Raw genomic sequence first — 15,449 nt, 5'->3', positions numbered from 1 at the left:
ATTGTAATGTCTTATTTTTAAAGTATTTCCATGCCTCTGTAAAGTACTTTGTTAAAAATAACTTGGGTCTGAAAGGTGATACGTAAATAAACTTGCCATGCCTTATTATTAATATAATATCTTATTATTAATATCTTCCACTGTTTTCTCAGCCTTGAGTTTAAAGATAGTGAATCTAACAATTATTGGTATCCTTCTGTAGCAAACACACCATTTTTAGGAGCCATTTACAAGTTTTGCTATTGCTACATAGCTAACATTAGCATTAGCAGCTTTTTACTTCCCAGTATAGAAGAAACATTAGTTCAGCATCAAACTTCTTTTACTCATCACTACTACTTCTACTGAAGTTAGCATGCTAACTAGCTAGCTTACTAACTATTCACTTTCCGATACCAATCACTGTAGCGTTCTGTCTGAAGACGTAGCTGCTCAGAGGACATATTACAACCTCTTGTCTTGTAAACACAGCAATGGCTGAAGCTCTTGTCAAGACTGCTAAGTAAACACCTGCTAATGCTAACGCTGGCTATGTAGCAACAGCCAAAAACTGTTGTTAGCTACCAGAAAGTGAACAGAGATAAAAGATTCATTAGCCTTTAGCTTAATAGTGATTAAATGTATCTGAAACATTGAGGTAACAGCTGCAGCTCAATGACTTTTGGGTATTTTAGCGACTTCAAATGTTATGATAGGAAATTTTGTGTTATGTTTTTCTCTGTGGTTTTACTTTATGGTTGTTTGTTTGTTATTTTATGGTTAGCGATGGTTGATTAGTGCTGTAACTTCTGGTTTTTATGGATGAATAAACTGAACCAATTGAACTGGGTCCAGAATGGAGCTGGCTATCAGAACCAAACCCTGTTCATTACACCGCAAATTATGGATGTGTTTGACAGACAAACAACATACACACAGTTTAACTGTTGTTAGAGCCTTACCAGAGGTCAGGGGTCAGCGGACAGCAGATCTCATGGTATTGGTCAAGACATCATGTCTGGACCGAGCGACACCAGCATCCTCAGTCTATCAGAGTGAGAAACCAAAGGATGAGCTGAAAGGCTCTGCAAGTGGATTCTTAATGTAGACTTAAGTGGAAGTGGAAAAAGACAAAATAAAATCATCAATAATGTAAAATACATGTGATTTGTGGTTAATGAGCTGAAACGTTCAACAACACTGGTCTAATATTCACATCTGGCACAAAACACAAGCCATCAGTAGCTTTTGGCGGTCAGAAACCATAATGGTTAAACCCTCCTGTCTTTACCACACTCTCTGTGTGTGTGTGTGTGTGTGTGTGTGTGTGTGTGTGTGTGTGTGTGTGTGTGTGTGTGTGTGTGTGTGTGTGTGTGTGTGCAGCTCCAGTCACCAGACATAAGCCAGTGTCCCTTATTTTATTTTATTTTTTGTGTTTTTAATGGTTCAAGTCATGAAATCTGAACCTTTAGCGTTCTCGCTGCTTCAAAGGCCGCTGGCGAAGCAGAGCTAACGTGATCGTTGGGAGCACCAACGCCTGCCCGCCTCCGCAGAGCTCTGCTAATCCATCTGGGAAACCCGAGTCCGCCTCCACGTCCGACGCACAGAGGACAAGAAACTGACGGAGGCTTTGGTTCAACTGAGATGTTAAAAGTTTGAAAAGTCTGAGCTGATGCTACAAGCCTCTGTGGAGCAAGGCACTAACGCTGCCAGGGGGGTTGGAGGTTCAACGCCCGCTGTGACCAACTGCGCTAATAATGTGAACAGATGTGGAGCCGCGAGGGTTCGACCCCGAGAGAATCGATTCAAAGTTCAACTCCAGTCCGGTTGTTATGGCTTTTGTAATTTAAGAACTCAGAGTTTGCACAAATTGCTCTGAAAGGGGTGTGGTTGAAGTGTGTGTGTGTGTGTGTGTGTGTGTGTGTGTGTGTGTGTGTGTGTGTGTGTGTCTCAGTATGACTCAGCTCAGAGACAGTTGTGGGAACTGCAGGAGTCTGGAGACAGCGAGGAGAAAGAGGCCTGACGTCAACTCCCCGAGGCCGAGCAGAGAGAGGAGTAAATGAAACAACAGTGATTCATCCCATCAGACTCCCATCATGCTCCCTGACATGTTTTATTGTCACTCTCTCGTTCTTTCAGCTCCGTCTCTGTCCACTGTGTTTTCTAAAAAAGCCCAACATCTTGACTCAATTTCTCACAATCAAATCTCCAAACAGAGAAAAAAAAAAAAAAAAAAAACCATCTGCACAAAGAAGCTTGTTCTGAGTAAAACCTTCCACAGTACGAACAGACGTTACAGACTCCTGCTCCACGCAGTCGGACGGGTCGTGTTTCTTTATATCGTCACCGTGTCTCTAAGCTGCAAGTAATGAGCTCTGACATTCATTCTGTTCATGGGTAAGGTTTTAAATAAAGTTGTTGAGCAGCTCTTTGTGTTCAATGGAAAATAAATAAAAAAATTCACGATACCAACTGGTTTCAGGTTCACGATATCTCACCTCGTCCTGCTCCGTGTGTCCCAACTCATCACATCCTGTCTTGTCCCCATCATGTCTCCATCATGTCTCCTCATGAAGTTTTCAGGTAAATTCTAAAACTAGCTACTGGTCAGAGTTAAATCAAGTTATCAAGAGTTAAACCGACGAACACTGGAGCCTGTAGAGGATAATTATCTGCCATTTAATCTTAACTGTTGTCACTGTTTCAGTATTTCACAGTTTCTTATTAAAATATAATAATAATAATAATAATTTTAATAATAATAATAATCATCATCATAATAATTTCAGCGCCAGTTGAGACCAACAGTTTTGTGCCAGCTGACCTGAAACCACATCATCTAAACTCTAAACCCACAGCAGAGACCGTCACACATACCATAAATTCTCTTCTCAGCACGTGTGTGTGTGTGTGTGTGTGTGTGTGTGTGTGTGTGTGTGTGTGTGTGTGTGTGTGTGTGTGTGTGTGTGTGTGTGTGTGTGTGTGTGTGTGTGTGTGTGTGTGTGTGTGTGTGTGTGTGTGTGTGTGTGTGTGTGTGTGTGTGTGTGTGTGTGTGTGTGTGTGTGTGTGTGTGTCTCAGTATGACTCAGCTCAGAGACAGTTGTGGGAACTGCAGGAGTCTGGAGACAGCGAGGAGAAAGAGGCCTGACGTCAACTCCCCGAGGCCGAGCAGAGAGAGGAGTAAATGAAACAACAGTGATTCATCCCATCAGACTCCCATCATGCTCCCTGACATGTTTTATTGTCACTCTCTCGTTCTTTCAGCTCCGTCTCTGTCCACTGTGTTTTCTAAAAAAGCCCAACATCTTGACTCAATTTCTCACAATCAAATCTCCAAACAGAGAAAAAAAAAAAAAAAAAAAACCATCTGCACAAAGAAGCTTGTTCTGAGTAAAACCTTCCACAGTACGAACAGACGTTACAGACTCCTGCTCCACGCAGTCGGACGGGTCGTGTTTCTTTATATCGTCACCGTGTCTCTAAGCTGCAAGTAATGAGCTCTGACATTCATTCTGTTCATGGGTAAGGTTTTAAATAAAGTTGTTGAGCAGCTCTTTGTGTTCAATGGAAAATAAATAAAAAAATTCACGATACCAACTGGTTTCAGGTTCACGATATCTCACCTCGTCCTGCTCCGTGTGTCCCAACTCATCACATCCTGTCTTGTCCCCATCATGTCTCCTCATGAAGTTTTCAGGTAAATTCTAAAACTAGCTACTGGTCAGAGTTAAATCAAGTTATCAAGAGTTAAACCGACGAACACTGGAGCCTGTAGAGGATAATTATCTGCCATTTAATCTTAACTGTTGTCACTGTTTCAGTATTTCACAGTTTCTTATTAAAATATAATAATAATAATAATTTTAATAATAATAATAATCATCATCATAATAATTTCAGCGCCAGTTGAGACCAACAGTTTTGTGCCAGCTGACCTGAAACCACATCATCTAAACTCTAAACCCACAGCAGAGACCGTCACACATACCATAAATTCTCTTCTCAGCACGTGTGTGTGTGTGTGTGTGTGTGTGTGTGTGTGTGTGTGTGTGTGTGTGTGTGTGTGTGTGTGTGTGTGTGTGTGTGTGTGTGTGTGGTGTGTGTGTGTGTGTGTGTGTGTGTGTGTGTGTGTGTGTGTGTGTGTGTGTGTGTGTGTGTGTGTGTGTGTGTGTGTGTGTGTAATGACTACCACATGCTGCTGTATGTCGACCTGAGTGTTTGTGTCGCAGTTTGTCTCCAGTCTGACTCACGGCTGAATTTCGAAGCATCTCCAAAGCCACATGATGAAGAACGACACAGTCCGACCTTCAGCAGCTGAAGTGACTCATTGTTGAACTGCCAGTGGATTTGGTGGCATCGCTAAACCAGCTAAGTCCTAGTCTCTCATGTCCTGAATCATCTCGGTCCGGTTTGGGTGGTCTGTTGTTTTTAAGAAAAGATGCAAATCCACCGCTCCGAGTTCAGCCCAGCTCACTGTTCCCAGACGGCGCAGTAGGTAGCGCTGACAGGAAAACTTCTGCTTAGGAGGCATTTTCTCTGCTCTGGTTTTGGGGTAAACATCTGCGGTTTTGCTCATCAGCCTCAGGGATCCTAAATCTGGAGGGAAGCCACGCTGGCGAGCGTGCGGCGGGCCGCCAAGCCACAGTATGCACAGTATACCGACCTCGTCCGAGCACAAACGTAAGTGGGTTTGACACCGACTGCATTAGCGGCGTTTTGGCGGAACGAACTGCGGTTCAGTGAATTACTTGTGGCTGAAAAAAGGGAAGTGAAACGGTTGCGGCAAAGTCAGGATCAAAGTCAGAATGTGGAAATTAGCATTAAGCTAAACACGAGGTCAGGCAGCCAGCAGGGTGGTCCGCTGGTTCGAGAGATGCCTCGAAACCAAAGAGGTCAGCGGGTCGGTCTGAATGGTCTGTCCATCATCCACATGTACTGATCAACAAAACGCTTTAAAAGGAGAACAGAAACTTTTAAGACAACCACTATTTTTAAAAATCTATTACTCGTCAGATTCTGGTCGGTTTTTCCACAAATCCAGTTTTATCAGCTACAAAAATGTAGACAGCAGCACAATAACTGTTCATTACTCTACAGAGGAGGATTAGGGTCACATGGGAAACATAAATTCTGAGTTTAAAGTGACAGTTGTGGTTATTAGACGTGGGGTGGTGTGAGGTAGTCAGGTGCAGTCAGTGTGTTACCTGCAGTAGATCCAGTTTAGAGGAGCAGCAGGAGGACGAGTTGATTGGGTCGATGAGTGAAGTTGACACATGGTATAAAATAAAAAGGAGAGTGATAAGCAAAATATGTCAAACTAAGAGGGAGAAATATGTTAATATATATATATAAACTGTGTGTGTGTGTTATTTGACTCCTGTGTTGCGCAACATTCCATTCCTGGTGATGCATCAAAGGACAGGAAATGACTTTAAAGATCAAAGCCATTCTCAGGAAGTGACATCACACCAACATTCCTTCCAGGTTCTAAGCTCTCATCAGAATCACAGACTCACAGATTTCAGTTTCAGGCAAAGAGGAGGCAAAAAACTCAGTGACGCAACTGGAAACACAAAAAGTCAACTCTCTGAAAGACAAGTACAGGAACTTGACCTCTCAGATAAGATGGCGAGTGAGTGCGAAATGCAAGAAAAAATTGACGAACTCTCAAATCTACTTCGACGGGAAAAAGACCTGCGGGTCAGGGAGCAGCGACAGGCCACGGAGAGGGAGAAGGGCCTTCGAGCGGAGATGGAGAGTCTGAGAGAAACTGTGACCAACAAGAATCTCATTAAAATCAAGGCTCTCCAGAGGGAGAGGGACAGTTTATCGAAAGAGGTACTCGGCCTTAAAATGCATGTTTCCACTATTGGTGACGTAACTGAGGAGTGCAAGGCTGAGACGGCAGGAAAGGAGTCCGTCACAAAGCAAAACGAAGATCTGCAGAAAGAAGTTGAACAACTTAAACTGGAGCTTCATGACGTAAAAGATCTGGGTGCTGAGAGGCGTCTGAGGGACTCTGAGCGGGAAAAACTCCTCCGCAAAGAAATCTGTTACCTCAAAGAGCAGCTGCAGAGGGAGCGGGAAGAGTGCGAGGCTTCATTTGAGCCTAAAGTCAAAGCTTTGGAGAGAGAGAACAAGGCCTTGATTACTCAGATAGAAAAACTTAAACTGAGCCTCACCCACAAAGATTTGTCCGAACAGGACGGGGCCGAGAGCGCAGAGACACTCGCAGTGAAACAGCAAGAAACATCGACCCTAACAGAGAATGAGGTCAGTGAAGAAACTGAACAACTGAAACTGCAGCTCAAAGAAGAAAAAGATCGGCGTGCCGCGAGGCAGCTGAGGGATTTTGAGCGAGTACATTCTCTCTACAGAAAAATCCGTGAGCTCAAAGGGCAGTTCCAGAGGGAGTGGACCGAGTGTGGATCTTCAACCGTGTCCGAACTCAAAGCCGTGGAGCTGCTCTGTGACCTTGGAGAGCAGCTCCAGAAGGAGCAGAACGAATGTGCTGCGTCATTTGTGTCTACAATCAATCTCTTAGAGAGGGAGAACAAGGTGTTCATTAGTCAGATGGAACAAGTAGAAGTGAGCTGCAGAGAGAATAACTCCACCCTTCGAGACTTGTCCAAAAAGGACAAAGCCGAGAGTGCAGAGAAAGTCGCCGTTGAGCATCAAGAGGGCGAAAGTCAGGAGCCCGACACATCGGCACAAAAAGAAGATGAGGTCTGTGGACAGGAGGCGCTCGCAAACACCGAGGAGGAAAAGGTCCCAGAACAAGACACGTGCAACTTGTTAAAGAAGCTCAAAACAGATGTTTCGCAGAATCTAGATAAACTTCAAACTCTGGACAGAAAGTCCAAGGTCTTGAGTAATTTCTTAAATCAGCTTAAAATTAGCTTTGAGTGCTTGGCTGAGAAACACAAAGCAGAGAAGGCAGAAAACAAGGCCCTGCTAAATGTAATTGAGGATCTTAACAGCAAGCTCCAAAAAGAAATGGACATGTGTACGCAGCTGCACCTGAAGGACGTGGAGAGGGAGAGGACCATTGTTAAAGAAATGAAAGACTTCCAAGAGACGCTCCATAAAGAGCGTGAGCAGGGCGGTAAACTCCAGGCCTGGGAGAAGCAGAAGGCGGCCTACCTCGAAGAGATAGAAGAGCTGAATGTGATCTGTGAGGGAAAAGGCTTGAGAATAAAAGAATTGTTGGATAGGTTACAGGACGCAAAAGCTCACAAGGAGGCCATCAAGGAAGAACAGTTCAAAAGAATCCAGGCCCTCAATGTTAAGACTAGAAAGCTACAGGATTCAAACGCCCAGCAGAAGCTGCGGGCCTCCGACAGGGAGAATTTCCTTTCCCTCAAAGTTCGGGAGCTGGAAGAGAAAATCTCAGACTATGAGAAAAGGGCTCACACAAATGTCAGCGCCTCCGAAGACCTGTCTGATGACGAGCCCGGATGTTCCAACGGAAAGAAAAAGACCAAAAAACGCAAAGGGTGGAAGAAATTTGTTCATAACGTCAAACCATGGAATTGGAGATAAACACAAGTAGATCTTTAGTAATAGTTTGACAATTTGGTAAATGTCTGTGAAGACTCTCGGCCATCCAGGTCATGGTGTTTCTAAGTCTTGACCACGAGGCTTCTTCAAACCTCTTGGTCGAGAGGTGAAACGTCCTCAGGTACCTGTGGCCTCGATCCAACCCTTCTTCACAGACAGATACAGGACAGCACGGAGGCTCGGTGGTTAGCACTGAAGCCTCACAGGAAGAAGGTCGTGCTCTTCCACCTCCTCACCATCGGCCTTCTTCCTGTGTGGAGACCACACCTCCTCCCCGTGCTGGTGGGTTTTCTCTGGGAGCTCCAGTTTCCTCCCACTAATTGTTTCAGTGCAATAAAAAAATATATAAATAAAACTGAAATTAAATAGAACAAAAAAATATTCGCATTTTAATTTTTCTGCTGCTTTACTGTGTAGAGAATAAGTAAAACAGGTCCTTCACCAGTCTGTCTCCAGTGATTCATTCACCAGGTGGAGACACAGTGTAGAAGGCTCCAACAGGTGGATCCTTTGCGGCCCATCATATCCCATGATTCATTGCAAACAACGCTGACCTAGAGCATGAGGATTACACTGTTTAATGTAAGTATCTGGTTTCAGCTCAGTTCAACAGCTAATGGTGCAACTGCTAAAACCAAGCGTCGTAAAAGGTACGCGTTGTCAAAGTTGTTAGGCGACAGGAGCTGCGCTTTGCGACCCAACGGTAAGGGCGGGAACAGCTGGTGTCGCAAAGCAAAATTCCTCCCCAGGTCAGACCGTCTCATTTCGGTTCGGCCTTCATAGTTTGCGGCGGAGACGAAGGTCCACACCTGAGTTGACACACACATATATTGATTCATATTTGCCATCTCCGTGGTAACGCTGGCTTTGCCCTGCACAATCATACACCTGTGAGTTGGGCACCTGTACTGGGTCGGTGCAGGTTGATCCCCAGAGGAGTGTGATTTAGTTTGTCATCCCTCCTCTTCACTAAAGTGTCTACGTATCCATTAAAGTCTATTCCTGCTCCGTCTTCCTGTCTCTCGTCTGAATCTCCTCCGGCTTTGCCAGAGGAATTTAATTAGTTTGGGTTTCAATGACTCTTTGTTTCCCTTAATGTGGTGAGAGAAGGTAATTTGTGGGATGATAAAAGTAAACCATAAAGAAAAGCCACTGGCAGCTTCAGACTTTAAACCAAAAGTAAAAAGTAAAAACCCTCAATGATCAACTCCAGTTTTACTGTTGACTGTTTAGAAACCAAATCAAAAATAGAAGCTCTTACCCTGAACGCTCAGAGGAGAGTTCACCCAGTGATCCTGTGGCGGCTCACTTCCCATCGTCCTCCACCTCAAAACCTAAAGAACAAGAGACTGATCAAACCGAGGCTCAGTTTCTCTGCAGGGAAGCGAAAGGCTCAGGCGAAAGCTCAAGAAAAGCAAAATAAAAACGGCAGAGAAACCGTTCAACCGAGGCCGATAAAAGACATAAAAGTCAAAACAGCTCGAACAAACCTAATAAAAACGAGAAGAATTCAAACAGAGCCGAGAAAAACAGAACCAAAAATAACAATGAAGAAATCAGAGCAATGAAAACCACAAAAGAGAGAGACGCAGGGAGATTATAACAATGTTTTTATGTGACAGACGGTTTTAAACGCGACTTGATTTGACAGAGATGGCCTTTGAGTTCAAGCTTCAGTGGTGCGTGGTGTTCGTGTCCACGTCAGGAATAAAGTTTGATTTCACGGCAGCAGCTCAGTGGATACAGAGACAGGAAAACAACAAGATCTTTACTCACAATCTGCTGAAGGTAGAAGGTGGAAAACGTCTCTGGTGAGCAGATGTGGAGCAGCTGAGCGGGCAGGTGAAGGGGTCAGGCCGTCGGATGATGAGACTCGATGAGGGGCTCCTGGTGGACAGGTGTGGAACCGCAGCAAGTCTGTGGATGAATCACCTCGTCATGTTTCAGCCCCTTTTCTCAACATATAGAATATTACAAAACATTTTTTGTCAGTTTTTTTTTTTTTTTAGGTCTCTGAGCAAAAGACGAAGGTGGAAGGTGTGGTTACTCTGGCCCCGACACAGAGACGGTTATTACTCTTTTACTGTGTTTCATCATTAAAATCTCACTGGAAACGTGTTTCGTTTTTCAGCTATGATTCATATTTAGCTTAACATGATTTCTCACATAAAAACTGGGTCTGAGGCTCATCTCCCCTTACTTCCTGGTTGAGAAATCTGGATCAGGTCTTGTGCACCGCCCACCACCTGCTTGCTCAAACAACATGTCCAGGTAATCCAACATCTCACTGTGTCCCTGTCTGTACCTGAACGCGCCAGTTGCACCAAACACCTGAAGTATGACACTTACAGTTTAATTTCTCCATAGCTGAGGGAGTTACTTAAGGAACTAAAGGAATCCTTGAGGAGATTTTGTGCAACACCCTTAGGAAAAAAGTTAAAAAAATTTACAGCAGTGAAAGGGATTTTACAACGGTAAACTTCTGTTCCCATGGAAACTGTTGATTAGCTGCCATTAGCACTTGTGATAGCTGTGATCTCATCCTTAACCACCCTGCTGGGTCCTGAATGCAGCTGAGGTGGCTCCTCTGTGTCTCCATATGTCCTGGATTCAGAGAGAATCCAGCAAAGAGACGCCACTATGCCTCAGACAGGCTCCTCCGGGGGTCCACCTCGACGTCATCAATCCAGCCACCATCCTGGAAAGCCAACACACCAACACTGGTAACCCAAGCAGCCATTTCAGAAGCAACACCAGCAGCTTCTTTGTCACCTGAAGAAAGGTTTCACATGTTAATGTTAATATTTGTGTGTGAATTTAGTTCACACACAGCAGTGGTGTGAAAGCAGCTGTAAGAACATAAACTGCCTGAATTACACCTCATCCTAGAGAAACTCCCTGGTGGGAAGCACCTGTTGGAAAGAATACTAGAGATGGCTGTTGGACAGATCAATCAGTTATACATACAGTGGATTTAGAAAGTTCTCTATTTTACATTGTACTATTCTGCAATCTTAGAAATCGCTAAGTTCATTCATCAATGAATAATGCCAGCAAGCTAGCTGCTAATGCTAGCATTATAATTGTTATCAATAACCATTATTATATTTGCCATTGTTGTCATTATTATATTCAATAACAAACAAAATGTCACTTTATATACACTTTGTCACTTGTATAAAATGTCTTCTATGTCCCCATTTGTCATCAATAAAGAAAAAGAAATGCTAATTCTAGCTATCCCCCCACTTTTTATTTTGAATACTTATGAAATTGTTAAATTCATTAATCAATTAACATTGCCAGCAAGCTAGCCCCCCTCTGACCTTCTGTTTGTCCCTGTTTTTTCCACCAATAGAAGGAGAAAGCTAATGCTATCACAAATAAAGATGTTAGCTATCATCAATGAACAATGACAGCAAGCCAGCTGCTAATGCTAGAGCTAATGAAAATGGGGGGTTAGGTCTATATACTGTACCCGCACACATATATTGCCGCCATGTATATCCTTGTTAGCATTATAATTGTAATCAATGTCATTAATGTAGACAAGAAGCTAATCCTAATGATGAGTGCTAATGCTAGCAAGCTACCCCCCTCTGTGTCACCTTCTGTTTGTCCCTGTTGTTTTCACCAATAAAAGGTGAAAAAAAAAAGCTAATGCTAACGCTAGCTGCTAATGCTAGCAAGCTAGTAGTTGATTTACAACTACAAACATTGGAATTATCACTTTACAAGCTCAAAATCATTTTGACCCTAATTTGAGCCTAGGTGCACATAGCTACAGCCAACAACATCTAACTAACACATCTCTCAGCATAAAACAGGCTGTTAAACCTTACCTGCTAGTTTACTATTTGTAGAGCTTTGGTCAGTGAATTGATAAACAGTTGTTACCGAGTAGTTCCTCATTACTGCATCATTATATCACAATAAGTTCCTTAACAACAAATCAGACACAGAAAGTTTCCAAACAAGTATTTTAATTGTAATATTCAAGCAAAATAATAATAATCACATCGATGTTGTTTCTGATGCATTCGATATGACGACAACTTAAATGTAATAAACAGAATATCGTTTAAAATGTTAAGACTATGATCTGTATGGAAATGTAACTACACAAAATACAAACTACTTTTAACAATCATTTTAACTCACTTTGTAGTTTAATTCAACCTTTTTAAACCTGTGAAATGAATCTGCATGAAAAATTCAAGTTTGTCCATGTGGGAAAAAAAAAATTGTGTTTGGTGACAAGATTTGTATTTGTTCAAGAATATGAATGAAAGCAAATGCTCAGTGGTGAGGTTAAACAAAGACAGGGAAAGAAGAAAAGCTTTTGTGGATGTCTCTGTGCAGGCACAGCAGAAAACTGTAAAACTCAGCACGCAACGCTCCCACCGACAACTGCAAATTTTGACCCTTGTAACTTCAGTGTGTGGAAACTTTTGGGCAGAGCGTTTTACAGTTTTCTCTGTATCAGGACACAGATGTTGACAAAACCATTTCTTCCTTTTACATGTTTTTGTTTAACCTCACCACTGATCAATTGTTCATAGTTTACATTCAGACTTTAACAAACACAAATCTCTTCTACACATGCAGAATTTTTCCACATGCAAAAACTTGAATTTGTCATGCAGATTTATTTTACAGGTTAACAAATATTGATTTACAACTACAAACATTGGAATTATTTGTTAAGGTCACTACATTTTGACCCTAAATACACGTATGGGGTGGAGTAATGCGCATGACTTACCATTTCTTGCTGGTTTCCGGAAGGTGTGGTTCTGGCCCGAGGTGGATTCTGCCATCCCTATGAAAACACAAAAGGAAAAATAAGGACATGTCAAGCAGCTCCTCTTTTGACTATGAAATGTTTTTGAAGCATTCTAAGGACATAGCAGATGTATAAATCATCCATTTAAACCTCATTTAGCATATACTGTAATAAAAACAAGACTTTATGAACAAATGATACATGTGAAGAATTTGTTTTAGAGATTCCTTCATTTTATATACACACACACACACACACACACACACACACACACACACACACACACACACACTAGTGGTGAGCCAACACAAAGACACTGGAAGAGTTAGAGCTTCTGTCAACGTCTGAAAACATGCAAAGCATAAAACTGTAAAGGGTAGTGCTCAAAATTCCTGCAGGTGTATGACCCTGAGGTTACAAGTAGAATTTAAATTCAGGTGTGAAAATAGGATCTAAATTCTACTTGTAACCTCGGTGTCTTACACTTGCAGATTTATGAAGGAAAGGGCATACTTCAGGACACATGGGTGGGCCTGGGCAGGCTATAGCAGCATGAGGAAGGGATGATGACATCATCACAAAGGCAGACTCAAAAATTTAGGTTTATTGCCAGGTAGGTTTTCACTTACAAGATATTTGACTTGGTGTAGTATCCAATTAACATATTCGTAGTAAATAACAAAAAAGTAAAATACTACAACACTCAAATATAAATATATAAAAGGATACTACACAACTATGTACAAAGTGTTTTAGAATGACAAAACTCCTGCTGGGCAAGATGTGCAAAAGGTATTGATTAGGGGATGTGCAAAAGATCACAGTATAGACAATATCTGTCATGTGCAGGAATAATACCTCAAGGTGTTGATGTAATGTGATTGATGAGGCCGGATGCAGAAGAAAAGGCAGGTGCTGCTCCATCGCTGGTGAAGATTAGACTGGACTTCTGGTTCTGAGACAGACAAACATGTGATAGGACAATTCCTTTAGATCATACAAGCTCTTTATGTTAAAACATATTAGGTCTTTTGGTTGAGTATAATAAATTGTGAGGATAGATATGAATATGCACAAATAAATACAGTAGGAATATTATGAAATGTAAATGCAAGGAAATGAAGAGTAAACAACTAGAGGTTTGATAACAATTTACAATTTCAATGTATACACACACACACACACAATCAACCAATATAGGCAGTGATATATTCATTATTAAGAATCAGCAGTATGAACATGTTTACACTGTGGGTCTGATTTATTCACAGTGTTAAAGACAAGTCTTACTGTTAAAAGTGAATGACAGCATGTTACTCACCTGGACCCTCCTCACTGTGTCTGGACTCTCTGCCGTAGGTGAGACAGGTGGAGGCGGTATTGCACCTGTACTGGCTCAGGTCCTGATGAAGACAGAGGGATGCTGAAATCTCCTGAGAAATGTAAAGACCCAGTTCACTTTCTGTCATAGCTGATCTCCTAACAGTAATGTAAAGTGGTTACAACATGGTGAACCGATCGACATGTATTCACTCGGTCTACTGGCTCCATACAATCTCACGTTACAGTCAGTTACAAGATGAGCCTGAAGTTACTGACGTCACTAGCTGCACAACAGACGAGAGCAACAGACACAATCCTACTAACCGCTAAAACGTCTGTCCACAACGTCAATATCACCACCTGAAATGTTTGTCGCTACGGTTTGTCAGTCGTTGCACTGATTATACTTTTAGCTTCAGAGCTAACATTAATGCTACTCACCAGGCTAACAGGAAAGTTGCGAGCTCGGCATCAAACCGCATCTCTTTCCTCTCAGGAGCTTCTCCAGCGGTGGAAAGTCACATCCAGATTTACTCGTGTTGCTTCTTTTCTTTGCCGTTGAACGTGGTTTCTTGTCGGGAGCGGTGCTTGGGGATACAGATGAATATCGTCTTTTAGGAGGTTCAGCCATTCCTGTGTTTCTGTGATGCTAACGTCAATAGCTGCCGGAAGTTGTTCTTCTTCGTGGGACTGAGGGCAGACTTGACGCTCCACTGACTCACACAGCGTCTAGTGTCACAAAGTGGTATTACAACACAGGACAGGTCGGGTTTGGTGCGCATGCGCATTTCAGTAGATAACTCTGAAATACAACAGATGGAGGTCTTGATCATTAAACATCGTCACTGTGGCTGATTCACACGCTGTTGATAGTGTTAATTCATTATTTGAACATTTTAAACTAAAGTTCTGGCCACATCTTTTTTTGCACCTTTAAAGCACAACCACCAAAGCTGACATTTAAGAGTAAAGCTACATGTTCTTTGTCCACACTGCAAACCAACTTTTGTCAGTTTTGACACTTAGTTAAAACAAAGACATTGAACTTAACTTGACTGATATTGACACATTTGATGCATAAAAAACATTTTGATTTGCTTTTACAGCATATAAATCACAATCATGCTTTCCCTTATACTTACATTCAATTTGTGACGTACAAACATTTGTATTTGCCCATTTTGCATTCAGGCCAGTAGATGTTGCACTGTTCACATGAAGCATCAAGATATAAACCCTTTGTGGAACCACTTTGCTGAGAAAGTAAAACCTCTGACGCTGTGGGACTCACATCCAGTACCAGGCAGTTGATTTCTGCAAGTAAAGAAGATACAACAGCTCAGGAAATTTTACTCACCAAGTATTTCGCTTAGTGACGGGACTGCTCACAGAGCCAGGTGTCAGTTCACAGCTGCCATGTTGGTTTCTGGGTATATGAAGCAGTAATGGCTCTGTCTAACCAGTCACAATATTTTATAGTCTTTATGTTACGACCCAGCCAGGGGAAAAGGGAAGCAACATAAAACCAGGTGTTATTGGTAAATCAAATTTACTGATTTAATTTATTGCGTGACCAGGAGGGTAAATAATTAAAAAAATATACAAACAAGGCAAGAGGATAACTGAAGTAGGGGAACAGGAGCCAACAAAGAGCCTAACTATGCGATTCTAACCAACCCAAAAACACAAGAAGCAGCACCCCTGTTCCTAATGTGTCCAACAGTCTTTTTCTAAGGGTGTGAGGCACAATCAGAATTTTAAACCTAGCCCAGTCCCCAACAATCACTACCAGCATCTCAAA

General features: G+C 42.3%; 1 long non-coding RNA gene across 1 annotated transcript; it reads right to left on the bottom strand.

Annotated features, from left to right (window-relative positions):
- Positions 1-12,292: 12,292 nt before the first annotated feature.
- Positions 12,293-15,178, bottom strand: LOC130164681 (uncharacterized). The gene is made up of 5 exons (XR_008826644.1): positions 14,791-15,178; positions 14,090-14,450; positions 13,647-13,728; positions 13,184-13,280; positions 12,293-12,361 (listed from the first exon to the last, which is right to left on the bottom strand). It is a non-coding gene; the product is annotated as an uncharacterized LOC130164681 (long non-coding RNA).
- Positions 15,179-15,449: the final 271 nt, after the last annotated feature.

The sequence above is a fragment of the Seriola aureovittata genome, chromosome 3, assembly GCF_021018895.1.
Source record: "Seriola aureovittata isolate HTS-2021-v1 ecotype China chromosome 3, ASM2101889v1, whole genome shotgun sequence".
NCBI classification, from domain to species: domain Eukaryota; kingdom Metazoa; phylum Chordata; class Actinopteri; order Carangiformes; family Carangidae; genus Seriola; species Seriola aureovittata.
Note: the sequence above shows the minus strand (reverse complement) of the source record. Positions and strands in the feature narration are given on the sequence as shown.